Source organism: Scyliorhinus canicula, chromosome 7, assembly GCF_902713615.1.
Source record: "Scyliorhinus canicula chromosome 7, sScyCan1.1, whole genome shotgun sequence".
NCBI lineage: Eukaryota > Metazoa > Chordata > Chondrichthyes > Carcharhiniformes > Scyliorhinidae > Scyliorhinus > Scyliorhinus canicula.
The window spans coordinates 50,531,329-50,553,002 of NC_052152.1; the positions used below are offsets into that span (position 1 = coordinate 50,531,329).

General features: G+C 48.7%; 2 long non-coding RNA genes across 2 annotated transcripts in view; both read left to right on the plus strand.

The window, feature by feature from the left end:
- LOC119968954 overlaps nucleotides 1–21,674 on the plus strand; it is a 176,432-nt gene that overhangs the window by 22,020 nt on the left and 132,738 nt on the right. The gene's annotated exons all lie outside the window — the stretch shown is intronic.
- The window catches only part of LOC119968955, an 80,687-nt gene continuing 78,696 nt past the window's right edge, over nucleotides 19,684–21,674 (plus strand). The window contains exon 1 of the long non-coding RNA XR_005461269.1: nucleotides 19,684–19,812. This is a non-coding gene — a long non-coding RNA (uncharacterized LOC119968955). The remainder of the gene's footprint in view (nucleotides 19,813–21,674) is intronic.

Genomic DNA, 21,674 nt, shown 5'->3' on the forward strand with positions numbered 1-21,674 from the left:
CCCGAGACCTTTCCGCCCCCACATGAGTATCCTCCCCGACCCTTCATACGACTCCCAGCCCTCCCTCCACCCTCTTCCCCTTCAACCTCCTACCCAACCCATCCTTCACCACCATCCCCCCCACACCACCGTGAACCACACATGTGGTTAACAAAGCCCTCTCTGTGTCTCCGCAGGAGAAGCTCCCCCACAGTCGCTGGGAGAGGGCCCAGACTAGCGGAGGGGTGCCGGACATTAAAATCCTCACGACCTTCGAGGAGCGGGCCCTGGAGGTGACGGGGGTGGACGAGGGCAGAGCGGTCACCAATGCGAAGATTGGCGCACCCTAGAGGACCTGTCAAACGTGAGTTGTTATTTCCATACACACTGACCCATTCCTCCCACTGACCAAATGTTCATTCTGCCTCAGGTCCTCCAGCCGATGGCGTCGGCCCATCCAGGGTGGACCCCTACCTTGCCTCCCACGAGACCATCTCAGAGGAGAGCATCAAGGATGCAACCATCAATGCGTCACTGCTGTCATCCCCACCCTCCACCAGCGCATAGCCACATGCCACGGTGGGCCACATTCCGGCGCCTGTTCGGGTATACTGCGGGGGAATTCAGAATGTCCAATTCACCTGAAAAGCACATCTTTCGGGACTTGTGGGAGGAAACTGGAGAACCCGGAGGAAACCCATGCAGACGCAAGGAAATTGTGCAGACTCCACACAGACAGTGACCCAAACCGGGAATCGAACCTGGGTCCCTGGCACTGTGAAGCAGCAGTGCTAACCACTGTGCTACCGTGTTGAGGTGTATCCCCAGGATGCACATCAGATGTGGAGGCAGACATCTGCTTACCTCGCCCTGTCACCTTCAATGCCCCTGGCTGGTGTGCACTGAAGTCTCTGTGGGGGACTCGGGTGCATTTGTCAGCGACAGATGCACAGCCGTGCCGCCCTGATGCAACCTCATCAGAGGGATGTAACTCGGGGAGCTGGTGGCCACTGTCACCAGTCCATGGGAGGAGTCCGAGTTGCCACCCAGTGTCCCCTCCTCCCGGTCGGTGCCCATAGGGCCCTGGACTTGACCTTGGGATGGAGGGGCAGCTGGTTCAAGCCCCGACTGCCCCTGCATCATCTGTCGCTGCCAGACCTGACAGCTCCCCGAGGCCTACACCATCGTGTCACTGCCCTTGGCGACGCTCCTCAGTGACTGGGCCATGCTCTACAGTGCCTCGGCAATGCCCACCTGCAACTGGGACAAGCTTCATAGCACCTCGGCCATTCCCACCTGAGAGCAGGACATGTCCCGCAGCAAGGTCAGCCTGGTGCTGGGTAAATATGGGGAAATATTCTGCCTAGACCCTCAGCCATGGCCGGCGCCAACTGCACCACGCCTTGGACACCTTCACGAATGGTACCGTCATCATGGCACCAGGCTCTCCATTGCGGTTGCCACCCTCACAGATTTGGCCTCAGTGCCACGCATGGATGGAAACATCTTCTACGCATGTAGCCTCTGGGACTCTTCCAATCAGCTATGGATCTGCTGGAGTGTCGCTGACGCCTCCCTCTAAATGTCCTGACAGCTCCCTATCATCTCCATCAGCTCCGGGATGACCTCTTCCATAGGCTCAGCATCTGGCTGGGAACTGGATCCCAGGATCCAGCAGCCCTCCGACTGCTGTCTCACCTGGGGGATCTTGCCTCCACTTGATGTTCATCAGCAGCAGTGTGGTGCTCACCAGATTGTGCCCCAGAAGCCTGAGAACTAGCGTTTCCCACTGAGGTGCGTGTATCTGCACTGCTGGAGGGTGTCTCCGCAGGAGAAGCTCTCCCACAGTCGCTGGGAGAGGACCCAGACTAGCGGAGGGGTGCCGGACATTAAAATCCTCACGACCTTCGAGGAGCGGGCCCTGGAGGTGACGGGGGTGGACGAGGGCAGAGCGGTCACCAATGCGAAGGTTTCAGCTGGGATGCCTCAATTGTGTTTTCCTCGGAGCTCTCTTCAAAGGTGGTCACCTGGGAGGCTGGAGAGGGGCCATCTGGGATGGGCTGGCATGTCGGCTGGAGGATCTGCGGGAGAATGGACATGTGGTCAATGGGAGGGATTGATCAGTCAGTAAGGCAATAACAACTCACGTTTGATGTGTCCTCTGGGTGGGGCTCTGTGGTTCCTCACCTCCGCGGCTTCCGCCAACCTATGCGTGGGTGACCACCCTGTCCTCGGCCTACGCACTCAGCCCCAACTCGAAGGAGGTGAGGTATCTTAAGTCCGGCATGCCTCTGCCTGTCTGGGTCCTCTCCCGACAGTTGTGCAAGAGCTTATACTGAGGTGACGCAGAGAGGGCATCAATAGCCATTCGCGTGGTTCACAGTGGTGGGAGGGGATGTGAAGGAACGGTTGGGGGGTTGAAGAGAGGGGAGGATGAAGGGAGAGTTGGAGTCGCATGGAGAGTTCGGGGGAGTGGTGGATGCTCACGTGGATGCGGAAAGGTCTTGGGGGGGGTTGTTGGTGTCTACTCACTCGTGCTGCCCAGTGTAGGTTTAGAATTTAGATTTAGAACAGTACAGCACAGAACAGGCCCTTCGGCCCTCGATGTTGTGCCGAGCAATGATCACCCTACTCAAACTCACGTATCCACCCTATACCCGTAACCAAACAACCCCCCCCCCCCTTAACCTTACTTTTTAGGACACTACGGGCAATTTAGCATGGCCAATCCACCTGTTGAACGTTTTCCGGCACCAGAGGCCAGTCCTCCTGGTCACACTCCCCTAGCTTACAGCTGCCACCATCTCGTCCCAGGCAGCATTTGCTGCCCAATGGCTCACCCTCCAGGACCCTCAGGGGAACAGTACATCTCTCCTGGCCTTGACCGCGACGCTCCCCAGGTCCGCATCGCCGAATTCTGGGGCCAAGTCTCCTCGGCACCATTGCAGCAAGCTGACTGGGGTTGACTGAGCAAGTGCCGCTCAGGTGCTGCTTGACCTTGTTAGCGGGGGGCTGGCGAACGCGGTGCTGGTGAATCAGCAGGCGAGAAGTCATGTGGGACGAGAAGTTCATGGGGCCTCATTAAGCGGATCTATTAACATTGAATAGCATTGGAGGCCTTGTTAGGTCGAGCGCTGAGAAGCTCGTAGCTGTTCCCACTTGCTACCACACTTAGAAATCTTTCCAAAGAATTGCACCCAAATTCGCTAATTTACCAGAGCAGAGACCTAATCATGATCCGCATGCTAGTTCATGCTTGCTAATTCATGGGGAGAAAGTAAGGGAATGGCAGTGGTTGATTTGCGCATGCGGTGAACTAGACAGACATGATGGACCGAATGGCCCTTTGCTGCACTGTAATGATTCAGTGTTTCTGACATTTGTTTTTCTTTTAAAACAACCTTGGTAGCTACTGAGATGTGTACTTGCTTCCTTTCAAAGTTGAATTGAATTTTGTACACTTTTCGATCAAAATTCGTAAATTACTTTGTCCTGGTCGGAGACAAAATATTGTACGTTTTCAAGAAAGAGTTGGATATGGTTCTTGGGGCTAATGGGGAGAAGTGGGAACAGGTTATTGAGTTTGGATGATCAGCCAGGGTCATAATGAATGGCAGGGCAGGCTCAGAGGGCCGAATGGCTTAATCTTGCTCCTATGTTCTACGTTTCTATGAGCTTGTGATCCTTTTTGGATTGTGAGATGCCGAACCAGAGGCCCAAAGCAACCGCTGGAAAAGGCCACGACGTTTGGAATCATATTCTCTTCCTGGCTGCACAAAAGAACTCAGGCGGCTATAATACTTTCTGGATTGATCTGAAACTTGCAAGGCCCCGAGAGGTGAGCTGTATATGGTTTCCTACTGGCAGCTTCAGCTTCCCTGATTTATTCTGATGAAGATTGGTTTTTTCAAACAGCTTAGCTTCTGAGGGGAAAGTCATGTGGAGTACGAGGAGGGTATTCTGCAGGGAATGGAGTCAAATACAATTGTTCACTGGCTTGGCTTGCAATTACGCACATTGTCACTTGGTTGCACTGTTTAAGACAACTTCCATCTCTTAGCTTATGATAAGGAGTATGCTGATAAGGCTGTAATTTGCTGGCTTGGATTTGACTGAGTTTTTGGGGATAGGGCAGACTTGAGCAATTTTCCACAATATCAATCGATGCCAGTGTTATAGCCGCACTGGAACTGCCTGGCCAGAAGCTTCCAGGATGTTTCCAAGTCTTGAAGATTTTTCTGTGTCTGGCGTGCTGAACTAAGTCTTCATGTCGCATGGAATGATTTGAATTTATATGATGGCGAGGCCCTCAGGGAAAGGCAGAGATGGATTATCCAATCAGTATTCTCAAAAGAAAAAACAAACATACATGCTGCAATATTTGGCCATAATATTATCAGCGCTTTGGGTGCCATGTTTGTATCAAAGTGGAATCCATTTTGCATGGGCACAATTGTGGTGTGGGCCATGTCTGGAAGAAGCTCACTAATAATAATCCAGAGACCCAGGCTAATGCTCTGGGAACATGGGTTCAAATTCCCCCATGGATTTGCTGGAATTTATATTCAACTATTTGGAGTTAAAAACTACCCGCAGTAATGACACAGCCACTTCAACCATTGTCTCTTGCTATAAAAACCTATCTATCATTCAGGAAGGAAATTTGTCAACCTTAATTGGCCAAATATGACTTCAGACCCACAGCAATGTGGTTGACTGTTAAATGCCCTCTGAAATGGCCCAGTTGTATCAATTGATAATGTGAATTAATTCTCAGGAATCCTCAACATTAACTCTAAAATCTCCATGAAGTCCCATGGCATCAAGTCAAACATGGGCAAGGAAACCACCTGCTGATTACCACATGCTGCATCCCTCAGCTGCTGAATCAGTACTCCTCCATGTTGAATGCCAATTGGAAGAAGCTTTGAGGTAGCAAGGGCAGAGAATGTACTCTGGGAGAGGACCTCAATGTCCACCATCAAGTGTGACTTGGTAACACCACAACTGGCCGAGGTGGCCAAGTCCTTAAGGATATAGCTGTTAATCTGGATCTGTGGCAGGTTATGAGTTGACAACCTACTTTACATTATCCTCAACAATCTTCTGAGCACAAATACATCTGCCCAAGACAGTATTGGTAAGATTGACCACTGCATAGTGCTTGTGATGACAAAGCCCCATCTTCACCTTGTGGATATCATCCATTGTGTTATGTGGCACCACCACCGGGCTAAATGGGATAGATTTCAAACAGATCTAGCAACTCAAAAATGGGCATCCATGAAATACTGTAGGCCAGCAGCAGTAATAATAATCATAATAATCTTTATTGGTGTCACAAGGAGGCTTACATTAACACTGCAATGAAGTTACTGTGAAAATCTCCTGGTCACCACACTCCTGCGCATGGTCGGATACGCTGAGGGAGAATTCAGAAATGTCCAGTTCACCTTTGGTGACTTACTAAAGTTGGGGAATGAGTTGCTGCGTCTTTTTGGCAAATTATCATTGAAAAGTGGCTATTTTTCAGGTTGACAGGCGGGGAGCCACCTAACATGCGGCTGATCAGCACATCATCGTCATTGGAAGTTCCCATCTTGCTCAAGCATAGCGAGGCTGGTGAATAGCGAGAGAAGCCTAAAACAAGATGCAACCGACCCGCACCCAAAGGCAAAATTGGGATCTCGCCGTAGCGTGGCGAGAAACCAATTATCACCACTTAAGCCCCATTTCCCCATTAACGAGAGCCTTCTGTCATCAAGTGGCCTCCACAGCAAATGTTCAGGTTGGCGCCGATTAGTACTCCTTTTGAAAAACGTGAACTTGGTGGAAGGGCTTCTGTGGGGAGCTGAGGAGGTGAGTAGTCATCTTTGCACACAGGCAAAGAGCCTGGGGGTGCTGGGCTTACCACCCCAGTGCTTGGGGGGGGGGGGGATCCTAAGCAGGGGTGGGCCGCCATGGGGGAGGGTGGGTGGGTGCGCTGCGTGGACAACCGCTCGTGGCTACACCATGTCAACCCCTGGATCGTTTACCCATTCCAGGGGCGACCTTTGTCCCTGCCCATCTGTCCCAATGACCACCTATAACCGCCATTGACTGCCGAGGTCTCTGGCTGCGCGTCTTAAGGCTATTGCTGATAGGGAATTGGCAATCGTGGTTTGGTGAGCACTTCACAGATTCCTGTGGTTGGGCAGACCATTTGGTATGTGGGAGTCATTGCCGAGCATCCGAATCACAGCTTGATGCCTGGACACTGTGCTTGAGCACTACGGGAGGCAACACCACACACGCAGCGTCCAAACACCCTGAGGATGGGACACCGCTCCGGGGACATGTCCAGAGGCTGGAGGAGCACGACGGGGAGGGGTGTGCCTGGAGAGCTATGCCGAGGATCCGGGGGTCAGCTCACATTGCGGAAGAAAGTGACAGAGGCATCATAATGGTTTTGCGAAAAGGTGTTTAATGTGTTGCACAAACCCCACTTCCGACGGTGCCTCCCCCACAGGTGCTGCAACCCCCAAGTCCACCTCCCCTGTCCACCCCCTATCTACCCTCCACTCCCACCCCCTGTCTCCTTCCCCGGTACACTCAGGGATCCACAACATGCTTTGCCCTCCTAGCTCTACCACTATGTCTAGGTGTGTCCCCAAGATGCACATCAGAAGTGGAGGCAGCCAGCTGCCTATCTTGTCCCGTGGCTCTCGATGACCCTGGCGGGCGTCCTCTGGGGGCCATGAGGCAGGAAGGTCCCGACTCACTAGCCGGCAGCACATGCACAACCGTGCCACCCTGTCCTGTGTGCTAACTGCGAAACGCAACCTCATCAGAGGGGTGGAACTTGGGGGAGCTGGTGGACACCATTGCCACTCCATGGGCCGGGTCCGGCCTGGCACCCAGCATCCTCTTCTTTCAATTGGTGCTCTTGGAATTGTGAGGTCACCTTGGGATGGTTCGAGCCCGGCTGCCCCTGCATCATCTGGCTCTGCCTCCCTGGTGGCTCCCCGGTGTCTGCACCATCATGTTGATGTCCTCAGCGATGCTCCTCAGTGACCTGGGCCATGCTCTTCAGCGCCTAGGAAATGCCGACCTGCGGCCTGGACAGGCTCCGTAGTGTCTCGGCCATTCCCATCTGAGAGCAAGTCATGAGCCGCAGAACTTGATCAAGGTCAGCCTGGTACTGGGTGACATCCCCAGCGAGTCGGATATTCTCTCGAGACCCTTGGCCATGGACATCAACAACTGCGCGACGCCGTGGACACCTCCAGTAATGGTGCTGACGTTGTGCACCAGGCTCTCCTCTAGCAGTTTTGGCCTTGGTGCCATGCATTACCGGCGACATCTCCTGCTCCCCTAGCCTCTGGGACTCCTCCAAGCGGCTATAGATCTGCTGGAGTGACGCTAACATCGCCCATTGAATATCCAGGTTGGTCCCTTTCATCTCCATCAACCCCAAGTACCTCTGTTCCACAGGGTCAGCATCGGGCTAGGACCCAGCTGGGTCCTGGGATCCAGCAGCCCTCCAACTGTTGTCTCGCCTGGGGGTTCCACCTGATGTACATCATCAGCGGTGTGGTGCTCACCAGATTGTGCGAAAGAAGCCAGTCCACTAGCATGTCCCACCGAGGTCAGTGTATCTGCACTTGTGGAGGGTGGAGATAACTGCTGTGCCTCGACGAGATGTTCTCCTCAGAGTCAGGGGAGGGGGCCGCCCGGGATTGGCCGGCACCGTCTTCTGGAGGACCTGTGGGAAACGCAACATGTGGTCAGTGGGAGGGATAGGTCAGTCAGTAAGCCAATAACAAACCTGTGTGACAGAGGATCCCGGTGCTTCCTCACTTCTGTGGCATCTGCCAGCCTCCGCGTGGCTGACCAATCTGTCTTCAGCCACCCCAGTCACCTCCAGGACCCGCTCCTCGAAGGAGGTGAGGATTCTTATGTCTAACACCCATCCACAAATCTGGGCCCTCTCCCGCCGATTATGGGAGAGCTTTTCCTGAGGAGACACAGGGAGGGCATCGTTAGCCACACGTGTGGTTCACAGTGGTGGGGGAGGGGGTGTGTAGGAGGGGTAGGGGGCTAGAGGGGGAGGAGGTGGAGGGAAGGCTGGGGTCGCATGGGGAGTTGGGGGGGGGTGGGTGCTCCTTTGGGGGGGGTTGATAGGGGGCGTTGTATCTACTCACTCGAGCCAGACAGCAGGCCGCTGCCGTGCGCATGCGCAGTCATGGACCCAGCAATTCTCGGGCCATATCCGCAGTTAGAGCCGGGGGGGCACTATGCTGCGTGCCTGCTAGCCCCGCAATCAGACGGAGGATCAGTGGCTGTTTTGCGCCATTTTTTCCGTCATAAAACACCACCGTTCCCACGTTGGCGCAGCACTTAGTCTCAGAATCCAGCCCTATATAAATCCACAATCAGGGACAGAGTGTAACAAAGCAAAATTTGCAGATGACACTAAATAGGTGGGAAAGCAGGCAGTGAAGAGAAGCTGTTTTCTTAGGACACAGGAAGAGAAAAGTCTTGGATGCTGAGAGCAGAGGCTGTGAATTGCTCTCTCTCCAAAAATGCTTCCTGCCTGCTGTTTCTGAATCTGCACAGAGGTCTTGAGATCTTAATGAATCTACAGTGAAAACCATTGAGGACTGAAAGCAAGAACACCCAACTGAAGGCCTGCACTAAAAAGAAAGATGCATTGGAAGGTGTCCATCTGAAACAGAAACTTTTATCCTATTACTCTTCATATTATTTTTCTTTCCACCCCTCTTTCCCCTTTGTGTTTGTCTGTCTTGTGTTTATAGAGGGTGGGACAAGTTAAAGAGGGGGGGGGGGGGGTTAGGAATTAGATAATAGTGAACTAGTTGTTTTTGCTGCCTATTTAATTATAGTTATTTTTATTAATAAAAATTAATTGTGTTTAAATTTACAAACCTGGTGACTGAAGTTATTGGGCAGGCAAATACCAAAGACTTTGGGTATTTAGAAAAAAGGTTACCTTCAGATGTGATGTTTCTGGGTCAAGTGGGGCGGCAATTGATCGCACACTAGTCCAGGGTGTCGTAACAATCTATATTAGGTCATTACTACATTCTGGATTCTCCCTTTGTGTACCTGAACAGGTGCTGGAATGTGGTGACTAGGGGCTTTTCACAGTAACTACACTGCAGTGTTAATGTAAGCCTACTTGTGACAATAAAGATTATTATTATTATTAATGACTTAGACAATTAGACGAAAGCAATGTATCGAAATTTGCTGATGATACAGAGCTGGGTGGAAATGTAAACGGTGAGGAGGAAAACAGAGAGGTTACAAAGGGATGTATAAATGAGTGAATGGGCACAAGATGGCAGGTGACGTACAATATGGGGAAGTGTGAGGCTATTCAATTTGGTCATAAAAATAGAAAAGCAGGAAATTTTTAAAAAGGCATGCAACCTATGAATGTTGATGTTCAGATTGAGGTGGGTGTGCTGGTACAAGGGATGCAGAAAATTTGCATTCCGGATGGCGCAGTAGCACAGTGCTTCACAGCGCCAGGGACCCAGATTCGATTCCCGGCTTGGGTCACTGACTTTGCGGAGTCTGCACGTTCTCCCCGTGTCACCATGGGTTTCCTTCGGGCGCTCCGGTTCCTCCCACAGTCTAAAGATGTGCGGATTAGGTGGATTGGTCATGCTAGTGGGCAGCACGGTAGCATAGTGGTGAGCACAGTTGCTTCACAGCTCCAGGGTCCCAGGTTCGATTCCCGGCTTGGGTCACTGTCTGTGTGGAGTCTGCACATTCTCCCCGTGCCTGCGTGGGTTTCCTCCGGGTGCTCCGGTTTCCTCCCAAGTTCAAAGTGTGCGGGTTAGGTGGATTGACCATGCTAAATTAACCTTAGTGCCCAGAAATTGTAAGTGAGGGTTACTGGGTTACGGGGATAGGGTAGATACGTGGGCTTCATTAGGGTGCTCTTTGTAAGGGCTGGTTCAGACTCAATGGGCCGAATGGCCTCCTTCTGCACTGTAAATTCTATGATTCTAAATTGCCCAGTAGTGTCCAAAAGTTAGGTGGGGTTGCTGGGTTACGGGGATAGGGTGGAAGTGTGGGCTTAGGTAATGTGCTCTTTCAAGGGCCGGTGTAGACTCGATGTGCTGAATGGCCTCCTTCTCCATTGTAAATTCTGTGAGTATCTATGAGGTGCATTGAGGAAGACAAATGAAATTTCGGCCTTTATTTCAAGGGGATTGGGTTACAACAATAACAAAGATATTTCTACAATTGAACACTATTTATTCAGACCACACCTGGAATATTGTGTGAAATTTTAAGGAAGGATATACTTGCATTGGTTAAGGTTCAATAGATTAGTCTCTGAGATGAGAAAATTGTCCCATGATGTGAGGCTGAGTAAATTGATTCCATAATCTCTGGCATTTAGAAGAATGAGAGATTATTTTATTGAAATAAAATGAAGGGGTTTGAGAGGACAGACACTGACAGACTGATTCTACTGACTGTGGAATCCAGAACACAAGGGCACAGTTTCAAGAAAAGGGGCTGATCATTTTGGACTGACATTGAGTTCTTCACACAAATCTTTGGCATGATCTACCCCAGAGTTGTGGATACTCTATTGATCTCTCTTCTTAGGGCTGAATTGTTTTTGAAATTCATTAATGGGATGTGGGCGTCGCTGGCTGGGCCCCACATTTATTGCCCATTCCCGAGGAAATTTAAGAGTCCACCACTTTGCTGTGGATCTGAAGTCACATGCAGGACCGCGTATTTCCTTCCCTGAAGGACATTAATGAACCAGATGGGTTTTTTGCGACAATTGACAATGATAGATAGATGTTTGGTTTCTCAGGGAATCAGGGCACATGGGCCATAAGACAGGAAAGTGGAGTTGAAATCCAAGATCAACCATGAGTGTATTGGATGACAGAACTGGCTTTGCAGGTAGCATAGTGAACCCCTGTTCCTATCTTGAGTGTGATTTAATGCCCAAAAAACAGAATCCCCTTTTGAGTATGTATAGTGGGGTGTTTCTTGGCACCTGCAACACCGAGAATGACCCTGCGATCAAACGGGACACTGTTGATTTGGCCTCGGCGAGGAATGCCCCACCAAGGCTGCACTTACCTCGCTTCCTACACTGACAAGCTCAGCTCACCAGTTCAGGTAGAGATCGTGGCACCATTTTAAAATGCTGCCGCAATCTCTTGCCCCCTCCCTCTGACTCCCCACCATAGGACCCCTCCAATGACCCAATTTAGCTTTTAGGGGGTCCTTGAGCCCCCCATCACTCCATGATTTTAGGGCAGGGCACCCCCAAGCTTGATCTCTGTTATGGGCAACCTGGCACTTGAGCACCTTAACACCGCTAGCTGGGCACTCTGGCAGTGCCCCTGTCAGCCTGACAATGCCATCTGGGCACCCTAACAGTGCCAAGTTTGAACCCAGGGTACCCGGCTGGCAGTGCCAATATGTCCAGGTGGCAGTAAGAGTGCCAGAGTACTACCTGCGCAGAGCCTGACCAGCAGGGGTCCTCCGACAGCCTGAGAGGTCCCCCAGGTGCCTTTATGCCTGGTCTACATTTTGTAGACCAAGCTAAATGGCGTCATGGAGAGGACTCCCAGGCACGGATGTTTGTTCCTGGGCTTCGGGAGAAGCAGTGAGCCTAATGGCTCACTTAAATATGTAAATCTGGATCTCGTCCAGCGAGGGCGAAATCATATCACAACATCTCGCGGGATCTCGTTAGACCTGGTGAGACGTTCTGAGCATCGCAAGTCTAGCGAGAGGATCAGCCTCGTCACGTCACCGAGTCATGGGCGATGTGGCCATTCGATCGCACCCCTTGTCTTCTGGCAGCACGCAAACTACACCTCCCCTTTAAAGTGAAGATTGGTTTTAAGTAGCGGAGGCTACTTTAACTGTACAAACCTATGTTTTACGAAAACCTGGATGTCCTAAATCACTCAGCAGTGCGTTTACTGGTGGCTGGACATTACTACCTTGGTATTGAACAGGCAGCATGAGGCTTGAGTACTGCCTGCATCGGACGAATTGATGGTGGCAGGGGGGGCGCTGCGGGGTGGTAGGTGGGTTGTTTAGGCAGGTGGTTAACCATACATCCCAATCCCAATGCCCACTTTCAGGGACTTTCCTAATTTGCTCTTATTATTATATTACAAATAGTATTATGACCAAAACACCCACCTCGCCACTGCATTCAATTGTACAGACATATTTTAAGACCACATGTGATACAGTTATGGATGCTATCTGTGATAACAATAAGCTTCAAAGCAGTCTACTTTTAAACAGTGGTCATTAAAAGCTGAATACAGAGCAGCACGGTGGGGCAGTGGTAGCACTGCAGTCTCACAGCGCCGAGGTCCCAAGTTCGATCCCGGCTCTGGGTCACTGTCCGTCTGGAGTTTGCACATTCTCCCTGTGTTTGTGTGGGTTTCGCCCCCACAACCCAAAGATGTGCAAGGTAGGTGGATTGAACACATTAAATTGACCCTTAAATTGGAAAAAATGAATTGGGTACTCTAAATTTATAAAACAAAAAGCTGAATACTCAACAATAATTTAAAAAAATATACAATTGACGATTACTGAAAGCTTCCTTTGGTTATTCCAATTGCAAAAGCTGTTGCCCTCAAAGGAGCCTGAATTCCAGAAACTAGCGCTTCCAGTAAAACCTCTCGGACTTTTACCAGGAATTATAGGGCTACATATTGTGAGCTATTTTTAAGCTGGCTGTCGTTAATTTTTATAATACATTTTTAAAAATAAATTTAGCACTGCTGGATGAAAATAATTGGACCAACATTCTGTGGAATAATTCATGCCTTCATAATATAAGTTCTTCCAAGTGGAAGGAAAATATTCAAGCGAATGTTTGCTTTCAAATTTCCCTTCATTTTTTACAATGAGATTAGTAGCACAGTGGGGCCAAACCAGCAATTAATCAAACACTCACTACTGCCTAAGTCAGCCAAATGCCATTGAATCTGCAGTCAAATGGATTTAGATTTTATTATTCTCATTTTCAGCCATATTTAAAAGAACAGAGACCCACACATTTATTCTAAAGTAGCGCTGTATAAAAAAAGCACCAAAATAGAGGGTGAATGGCTAATTTGACAGACAAAGCTGCCATTTTTAATGATTTCAGGGTGTTGGGCACCAACTCTTGTTTCAATCAGCTATTTCTCTTCAGCAGTTCTTTTCCTTCAGCAACCCAGAATTTCCATCCTATTCTGCCCTTGAAGAGATATGTCCTGGGGACTAACAATTGTCCTTCTTATAGTCATTTAGTTATTGAACTTAAAGTAGCTTTGCACCCTGATGCTAAACTCACTTGTGAATGGCGGAGATTATTTACCAAAACGACCAGAGGTTTACAGACTAAAATTACTGGAAATTGAATTTACAAATATAGAGCAGAATGCGGCACAGATTTAAAGTAAGGAGCAGGAGGTTTAGAGGGAAAGTAAGGAAAAGAATGTTTCACCCAAAGGGTGTTTAGAATCTGAAACTCACCCTGAAAGGATGGTAGAGGCGGGAACCTTCACAGCATTTAAGAAGTATTTAGATGAGCACTTGAAATATCAGAGCATACAAGGTTACAGGGAAAGTGGTGGAAAATGGGATGAGAACAGATAGGAGCGCGATGGCCGGCATGGGCACGATGGGCCAAGGGGCCTCTTTCCGTCCGGTAAAAATTCTATGACTCTAATATTAAAGGATTTATTATTCTTAAAGCATGGGACTTTTCACAGTAACTTCACTGCAGTGTTAGTGTAAGCCTACTTGTGACAATAATAAAGATTATTGTTATTATTATGACTTTTGAACAAAGTTCTGTATAATATGTAGTAAATACAACTTGTGGAAGTGCATTTTTCAGTTTCTTTCCAACTATTGGAAAATCATTTGAGTCTTAAATCTCCTGATTTGAAGTTTGCTGAAGCAATGACTTCCAGATGTATGCTTACATAGGATTTTTATAACAACAAGCGGAGGAGGTAGTCATGAGGCAGAGTTGATTTCAGTGTGAAGCACATATACTGCAGGCAGTGGACAGGATCTCTGCCTCATCGGTTTTTGGTGATCTGGCAACTACTTCCTAGTTGGTTCACTGATTGGGAGACTTTGAAGTTTGCCAACAAGGCTGCAGACTTTTAAAGTGGGAAGTGAACTTCAGAGATAGTCAGTGGAGAGTGAGATAATGAAGCAGCAGCATGATGTCTTCCAGGGCTATCCAATGCACTGGTACAGTCATAGAGGTGCTTATGAAAGAAATTCTGAGCAAGGTAGTGCCTCTCTTTCGCTCCCTTGAGTGTCTGATAAATCAGTTGGCAGCAATAGAGAGAGGATGTTGAATAGGTCAATGTCTGTGGCTTTAGTTCATGGAGAAACTTAATGACCTCACCAAAACTGCTAAGGTACAACTCCTCTTCACATTTCCGTTTCTCTCTAAATAGCACTGGAACGCACATAAACTCTCTTCCACTTTCCAGGCTTTTTCCATTTACAACTCCACCACACTTCCTTTTGCTTGCATTCATACCCAATACCTACTTCTGTCCTCACAGTTACTGCCTCTTTTTAATTTCACCTACTAACTATTTCTTTCCCAAAGAATGTACATCATGTTAAGCTGCCTCACAGTTATAAAAAGCCTTCACTAGGCACTCACTAACCCACTACTGTTATACTGACAGAAATCTGACACCTAACCAAAGGGACTCTTCAAGAACAGAGAGACATCAGTGAAGGAGGCATTCATTGAACTCACTGACAGAGATTGGACATTCAGCACAGTGAGGGAATGCTGCATCGTTGGAAGTTGTTTCTCTGATAATCTACTTAAACAAAGCTCTTTTATGCCTCCTCAGGTGTATGTAAGGGATCCTATGAAACTATTTGAACAACCCCAGGCTAGTTCCCCTGGGCAATGTTTATCCCTCAGTTAACATCACTAAAACAGATGACTTGATTCAATTGTCTCATTGCTGTTTGTGGGGTTGTGATGTGGGGAAATTAGCTGTTACGTTTTCCATCAATACAATAGTGGCTCCAATTCAAAGGTATTGCCCACCAGTATCTGGGATTTAGAAGAGGAAAATAGACACCTGCAAAGGAAGGAAGGACAGCATTTGCATGTTTGGTATCTGTTTCCCACATGCAGACAATGAATTCATAGAATCATAGAATTTGCAGTGCAGAAGGAAGCCATTCAACCCATCGAGTCTGCACTGGCCCTTGGAAAGAGCACCCTAGCACCCTACTTAAACCCAGTAACCCCACCTCATCTTTTGGACACTAAGGGGCAATTTAGCATGTGAGAGGAAACTGGAGCACCCGGAGGAAACCCACGCAGACACGGGGAGAAAGTGCAAACTTCACACAGTCACCTGAAGCCGGAATTGGATCCGGGACCCGCGAATGGTGAGGCAGCAATGCTAACCACTGTGCCACCGTGCATGGTTTGACTACATGGAATTATGTAAAGAGTCTTACCTTCATCACCTACACTTCAGCGGGGGGTCGGGTAGCTGGACCCTTAATGCATTGCTCTACAAAACCATCTTGCATGATTTCCAAGAAGTCATCCTCACAATGTTAGTACTAATTAGATTTACCCAGCCTATATGTAAATTGAAATCCCGCATGATCACAGTATTGCCCTTGCTGCATGCATGTCTAATTTCCTGATTTATACTGTGATTTACAATATCACTGCTATTCATACATTGGTGCATTAAAAGCTGTCTGAAACCTTACCTGTCCAGAGCAACATATATGTCATGGAAAGAAAGAACAACTCAAGATGCCCAACGTTTCACACCAGGTGACTGGTTTCCCAGGGCCTCAATGACAGCTCTCATTGTCCAACAATGACCTCCATGATATAAATGAATCAAGAATAATTCTATTCCATTAATGTTTAACTTGTCTCAGATCACCACAATTACTGGAGGACTTCTGGAGAAACAACATCAATAGCTAAAATTCTCCAAGGTTCCTGCCAATCTCCTACTGAAGGTACAGTTGTGCATTGGGAAAATTCTACACAAGGTCTCCCCATTATACCCAAACATAAAATATAAGGCAGGTAACTGGTAAAAGTTGACACTCTAATTAATACGGTTACTTCCTCTCTATTTTATTTTCCACCTGTGGTTGTTGTAAACTGAATAAAGTTGGTTTTCCTTTCCCTGCTCCCTCCTACTCTAGGATCCTTGATGTGAGTCAGATGGGGAATACATTATGTAATCTACTTAACCTGATTCAAAACTGTCCTTATTTGCAGGTTCCGTTCACTAGCCTAGGCCCAATGCACCATAGGTTGTATCACCTCTGGCCCTATTTCATTGCCCATGCAACAAAAAGGCACTCGCTTCATTTGGTCTTTGCTGCCCATGTCTGTCTGCCCCTCTGATAGCACCAGTGTACATTCAGTTAACTGACCTATACGCAAAAACTAGTATATACTCCTCTCATAGAGAGACAGATTTTGAGTCTTCTTAAGTGATGAATCCGCACCCCAAAACTGATGGGCAATGACTTACTGCCCTGTTCCTGCCACCTCTATGGCTGGCATGATGTACTCAAAGATTTAGATGGGGAGTCAGCAGGCCTGCTGCCTGGATTTGGAGATTTGAAGTAAATTATAATCCTGTGACACATACAGGACTGTGTTGGTCACTTACGAAGAGGAAGACCCTGCACCATGTTCACTCTGCCCAGTATCAACTGGCAGCTCAGTTGAGAAAGAGCCAAGACAAGTTAGTTCTTGTTTTAGAGTGTACGGAAGGAACAGAAGTGCTTCTTTGGTTTCCACAGTGACGTTCTGCCGCTGCAGCTCTGAGTCGCCCACCTCTTCCCCACCCTCCCCCTGTTCACATTTGAGATTGGAGATGTCTGCACCCCCACTGACCTGCCTTTTCCAGCCCAGAGGTTGGCCAGGCCACTTGCTAAATTGATGGGCCGCAGCCATGAGGAGGCTCTGGGTGCTTGATTCCCAGTCACAGCTTGCTAGCCGAATGCTGATTGGACAGTTTCTTCAATTAGGGCTGGATTTTAGCAGTGGCAACCAGGCAACCAACTGGCATATTTCACTGGAGCTATCAGACAACATTCTGATTGGCTGGCAGACACCACTAAAACTATCTGGTGATTGGCTGGCATGGTTCAACAGGACTATTAGGTGATTGGCTGGCACAGTTCAACAGGACTATTAGGTGATTGGCTGGCACGGTTCATAGATTCATAGAATTTACAGTGCAGAAGGAGGCCATTCGGCCCATCGAGTCTGCACCGACTCCTGGAAAGAGCACCCTACCCAAGGTCAACCCTATCTCCACCCTCCACTACCTCCACCCTATCCCCATAACCCAGTATCCCCACCCAACACTAAGGGCAATTTTGGACACTAAGGGCAATTTATCATGACCAATCCACCTAACCTACACATCTTTGGACTGTGGGAGGAAACCGGAGCACCCGGAGGAAACCCACGCACACACGGGGAGGATGTGCAGACTCCACACAGACAGTGACCCAGCGGGGAATCGAACCTGGGACCCTGGAGCTGTGAAGCGATTGTGCTATCCACAATGCTACCGTGTTGCCCTTTTTTTTGCAGAGGAAGACACAAAGAGGAGTTCATAGAATCATCGAATGCGTACAATGCAGGTCATTCGAGCTGGCGCCGACCCTCCAATAGAGCACCTTAACCTCGGCCCCCACACCACCCCTGTAACCCTGCCTAACCTACACACCTTTGGACTGTGGGAGGAAACCAGAGCACCCACACAGACATGGGGAGAAAGTGCAAACCCCACACAGGGCGGTTCGATCCTGGGTCACTCTGTGGAATTTGCACGTTCTTTCCTCGTCCGCGCAGGTCTCACCCCCACAGCTTTAAAAAATGATGTGCAGGGTAGGTGGATTGGCCACACTAAATTGGATACATTTTGATATTTAAAAAAGCAAACACCAGACAGTCACACGAGGCCAGAATTGAACCCCGGTCCCTGGGGCTGTGAGGCAGGCGTGCTAACCGCTGTGCTGCCCCTGGTCAGTGTGAAAGTACAATCCCTTCAAGAGTGGCTGCAAGAGTGGTTCAACAGGACTATTAGGTGATTGGCTAGCAGACACCACTTAGACTATTGGATGACTGGTGGCACAGTTCACTAATTGGCTGGCAGATACCACTTAGACTATTGGATGACTAGCTGGCACAGTTCACTGGGACGATCAGGAGATAGTCTGATTGACAGCAGGCTCCACTGAGACTGTTAGGTGATTGGCTGGCATGGTTCACCTGGGTCATCAGGCAATTGGCTGGCAGATTCCATTGAGATTATTGGGTGATTATCTGACATTAGCAACTCTCTGCTCTCCTGGTCTGATTGGTGGAAATCTTGCCCAGATAGTCATGTGCCACAATTTAATTACAACTGGTCTAAGTTTAAACCAGACAAAAACTAACTGGTTATGGTAACAGGTTTTATGGTTTCAAAATTGTGGGGTAGGCATGTTGCAATCTAATTTGTTGCATTTGTTTTTTTTCATATTTTAATGTTCTCAGATCAAGAGTAGAATCAGTATGAGAGTAGAGGGGGTGTGAGGCCTACACCATGAATGACAGGCATCACCATATACTTTGCCAGTGTAAGGCTGATAGAGGTGACAGGTCAGTAGCAGGATGTGAACTGTGTGGTGTAACCACAAGAGCTGATGAACTAACCGGTGAACATTTGCATTGTTACATTTCTGAATTAGTCACATCAGAAATGCAACCACAAAGGAATATTTAGAGGAAACAGGGTCTGATGCTGGTAATAGCAGTTTAAATTTACTAAATTTACAGTGACCAGTTGATTTTAGAAAGGAGCAAGATTAAGTCTGATGTATACAGTTTGAATCAAAATAATTAAAGAACTCGGAATGAATATCATCACCAATACTTACTGTTACCTATGCCATGAGTTAGATTCCATGGTAGATTACAAGCCCAATATGTATTACTAAATTTTAACTTTCCTTTAAAGAAGGTGATAAAAGTACATTGCACTACACTTCCTATCCACATGTACGAGGACTGTTAATCTAAAATAGAATTTACAGTTCCTGGGTGGCAGAGTGGCTCAGTGGTGTTTCACAGTGCCAGGGACCGGTTCGATTCTGACCTTGGGTGACTGTCAGTGTGGAATTTGTATGTTCTTCCCATGTCCGTGCTGGTATCCTTTGGGTGCTCCGGTTTCCTTCCACAGTCCAGCGCAGGTTAGATGGATTGGCCATGCTTAATTGCCCCTTAGTGTCCAAGGGTTGGGTGGGGTTGCAGAATGGGGCTGGGTGGGGTGCTCTTTCAGAGGGTTTGTGCATACTCAATGGGCTGGATGGCCTCCTTCTGCACGGTAGGAATTATATGATTTTTAAAAAATAAGTTCTTATTGGAAAAAATAAGTTTTTATTATCACAAAACAAATCCACACGAGTCAACAAATACATATAGATATGAACGTCACCTTCAAAAATTACCAACCGCATTAACCCCCTCCCCCCACCCACCTATCTATAGTTAAATATAGACTGGTGACTAACTCTCTGAAAAGGGAAATGAATGGCTGACATCTCGAGTAGAAACCTTCTACCAACCTAATGGTATTCTTAACCTTCTCTAGGTATAGGAACTCCTGTAGATCTCCCAACCAAGCCAAGGCACTGAGAGAGTAGGAGAACTCCACTCCAGTAGAATTCACCTCCGGGCTATCAATGAGGTGGAGGCAAGGACATCCGCCTTCACCCCCGTCAGCAGCAACGGTAAGTCCAAAACATTGAAAATGTCCACCTGCGGACAAGGCTCCAGCTCGATATCAAGGATCCCTGATACGGTGTAAAAGAAGGAGACCTCAAAGCTTCCGAGTTTAGCACACGACCAGAACATATGGGTCTGATTCGGCAGTCCCCGAGAACGATGTTCGCACTTATTCTCCAACCCCAAGAAAAAAACACTCACCCTCGCCTGGGTCAGATGTGCCTGGTGTATCACTTTGAACTAGCACAAGAGGAAGGTGAATTGAACCTGCAAAGAGCCTCACTCAACACCCCTTCCTCAAAAACTGGATACAACTCCCCTCCTACTTCCTCCTTACCTCATCCAACGGTGCCTGCTCTGCCAACAGGATCTGGCCATAAATTTCCAAAATCTTTCCCTCACCCACCTTGGTCAGAGATAAGATCCTACTCAGGAGGACGGGCGAAGGTGCCAAGATAAATTAAGAGGTAAATTACGCAGGAATCCTTGAGGCCTTGCCTGCTGAAATGAAGGAAGCTTATCATCTTATTGACTTCAGCAAAAAATGATTTGGGGAGACAATGAAAAAGAAATAAAAACATCAGAAGGACATTCCTCTTAAGCGTCTGAACCCTGCCCGCCAAGGATATCCCACCTCTGCAAATCAATTTGAACCCCACTCATCAGCCTAGCATAATTAGTTTATGAAGAGAAGTCCTATCCCAGGTCGCTGTGGACATAGGCGGGGTATCCGAACAGACCAAAGATTGTGTTAAGGGCTTTGATGACCTTGGCAGACGTCATGTCGGGGCAATGGATGGCGAAGGGGAATCTCGAGTACTCGTCGACCACATTGAGGAAGTATGTGTTGCGGTCGGTGGAGGGGATGGGCCCTTTGAAGTCCACGCTGAGGTGTTCAAAGTGGCGGGAGGCCTTCACCAGGCGTGCACGGTCTGGCCGGTAGAAGTGCGGTTTATACTCCGTGCAGACCTGGCAGTCTCTAGTGATAGCCCTGACTTCCTCGATGGAGTAGGGCAGATTGCGGGCTTTTAATGAAGTGATAAAAGCAGGTGACCACTGGGTGACAGAGATCATCGTGCAGGCTGCGGAGTCGGTCCACTTGTGCGCTGGCACCTGTGCCTTGGGATAGGGCATCGGGGGGCTCGTTGAGCTTACCGGGGCGATACAAAATCTCGTAATTGTAGGTAGACAGCTCGATCCTCCACCTCAAGGTTTTATCATTTTTAACCTTACCCCGCTGTGTGTTGTTAAACATGAAGGCAACCGACCGTTGGTCAGTGAGGAGAGTGAATCTCCCGCCGGCCAGGTAATGCCTCCAATGTCACACATCTTCAACAATAGCTTGGGCCTCCTTTTTGACAGGGTAGTGCCGAATTTCGGAGGCATGGAGGGTGCGGGAAAAGAATGCCACGGACCTGCCTGCCTGGTTGAGGGTGGCGGCTGGAGCGACGTCTGATACATTGCTCTCGACTTGGAATGGTAATGTCTCGTCGACCGCGTGCATTGCGGCCGTGGCAATATCGGCCTTGATGCGGTTGAAGGCCTGGTGAGTCTTGGCTGTCAGTGGGAAAGCGGTGGATTGAATGAGTGGACGGGCCTTGTCCGCATAGTTTGGGATCCACTGGGCGTAGTACAAAAAGAACCCCAGGCATCGTTTGAGGCCCTTGGAGCGTGGGGAAGGGGGAGTTCCAAGAGGGGCGCATGCGATAGGGGTTGGGCCCCAGAACTCCGTTCTGGACCACATAGCCGAGGATGGCTAATTCGTCCGTGCTGAACACGCGCTTCTCCTTGTTACAGGTTACGCTAAGGAGTTTGGTGGTGTGGAGGAATTTGGAAAGGTTAGCGTCGTGGTCTTGCTGGTTATGGC